Consider the following 2,177-nt stretch of genomic DNA (forward strand, 5'->3'; position numbering starts at 1 on the left):
TTAAAACTTTTTCAGTTAACCCCCCTACTGATACATGTTGGGTCTGATCTGGTTTTTTTTCTTAACTATTAAAATAATTTAATGTGTCTTTAGAGTTTGTTTACAGGTAGACTTTCGATATCAGTATATGTATACAACCCCACACATATTTTAACATTGAAGGACTTGTAACTATCATAGTTAATCATATATATAGAGAGATTTCATGGTACCACAATTGCAACCTAATTATTTACATGGTACAATCAATATAAAGCAGTCCTAGATCTTAAAAGTAAAACAAATAAGAATTTGAAGAAAACATGCAATCTTTGAGCAAGTAACACACCTCTTTCATGTTAAGGACTAACAATAATGACTATTCACACTGAAGGCAGGTAACACCACTGGTTTGAGAGATTTAATAATCAACCTGTTCAGAGTCTGGTGCACAGCCAAAAATAAACATCAAGTGTTCAAATGATACAAGTATGAAGGGCCAAAATTTGGAAGCAATCTAATGAATTAAGCCGTACCATTAAGTCTCTCTCTCTCTTTATATATATATTTATATTTATATTTATATTTAAAGCTAAACAGTTACTTACTACTATCAAGCTCTTAAGAGTTTGGTGGCAGTCACTCTTAAGTAGGCACTCTTTAAGTGGATTCCTTATGGTAAAAGCTAAACCTGTTTTCTCGATTTTAAATGTGGTTAAGATGTCCAGGCATGGAAGGAAGCAAGCTGAACCATCACCAGTACACAATAATTAAATACAACATAGTAGAAATATTTCATCTCTGAGAAGTCAGACACATGATTTCTCAAAAATCACAAATGGGACGCAGATTTAGTTGCTGACTTCAATGATAGCCTGGAACTGGCAATTTATGGCCATCTTTAGCTCCAACAAAAAGTATAAGAAAGAGTGATGAGATCAATATTCACCATTCTTGGATCTTCAGCAAATTCAGGATCAATGTAGAAAAACCCTGGCATGTCTACTTCCTCTTGTGGATTAAGCCTTTGTTCTTCAAAACAGAAGCACTGTATTCTATTGAAATACTGTCCAGCTTCAAATGGTACAAGATTGTATGTAGAAATCCCGATGACTGGCTTGTCAGTCGGGTTCTTAGCTTTGTAAAATGCCAGTGCCGTCTCTCCTGGCATTACATATATTTCCGTTTGCTGAGGTCTAAAGTTCCACTGGAGACTTGCATGCACATCCGCATTAAAGGTTACTTTAGAGGGAGGGGGGAACGGGGAGGGAGCGGGGGAAAAAAAGAGGACCTGATGCAAAGGGCTTAAGTGGAGAGCAAATGCTTTGAGAATGATTGGGGCAGGGAATGTGCAGATGTGCTTTATACAATTGATGTATGTATATGTATGGATTGTGACAAAGTTGTATGAGCCCCTAATAAAATGTAAAAAAAGAAAAGAGGAGAAAAAAAAGAAAATGATTAGGGAAAAGAATGTACAGATGTGCTTTATACAACTGATGTATGTATATGTATGGATTGTGATAAGAGTTGTATGAGCCCCTAATAAAATGTTTAAAAAAGAAAAAAAAGGTTACTTTAATAATGCGATCCTTAACAGGCACCATGTTTTCAATCTGGTTAGATCCATGACCAGCTACAGCTGACCCTCCAAGTCCAGTAGTCTGGCAATAGAGCCGATAAAGGGGCACCGCTGCGTAGGACGCCCCCAGCATGGCCATGGCGACCGAGGTCACGTATGTGAGGACAGTCTTGTTGCGGCGCCGCCAGGCCTCCTCCTGCGCGCGCATGAACGGGTTCGTGCTCTTTGGCCCCTGAGGCGGCTGCAAAAGCAGGCCCAGTGCCTGGCTCCGGAGCCCCGACGTCCCTAGCCGCCTCTGTCCCCTGTCAGGAGCTTGGGTGCCACTCCGCCATGGGCAGAGGAGGGGCTCTAGCCTCTGGTCAGCAACGCAGCGTGACCCCAGCGCCCGGCACACAGCTCCAAGTTCCTCCATGCCATGAGCCAGACCTGATCTGGTTTTCAACATTCTCTCTCTCTCCCTCTGTTTCATATTGGGTATACTCTACTCAGATGTATTTTGTCATTGGTGGTAACCCTACTGAATTTATATTATTATCTTTTCTGTTTTTCTCAGAATATGAAACCTGGGATTGATGCACCTATAGACACAGCAAGTAAAATAGGATATGGTGGGGTG

The 2,177-nt window shown here is 40.8% G+C and overlaps 1 pseudogene; it reads right to left on the minus strand.

The window, feature by feature from the left end:
* Positions 1 to 843: 843 nt before the first annotated feature.
* On the minus strand, positions 844 to 1,973 carry LOC142436608 (cytochrome c oxidase assembly protein COX11, mitochondrial-like; annotated as a pseudogene).
* Positions 1,974 to 2,177: the final 204 nt, after the last annotated feature.

The sequence above is a fragment of the Tenrec ecaudatus genome, unplaced genomic scaffold (assembly GCF_050624435.1).
Source record: "Tenrec ecaudatus isolate mTenEca1 unplaced genomic scaffold, mTenEca1.hap1 Scaffold_461, whole genome shotgun sequence".
Taxonomy (NCBI): Eukaryota; Metazoa; Chordata; class Mammalia; order Afrosoricida; family Tenrecidae; genus Tenrec; species Tenrec ecaudatus.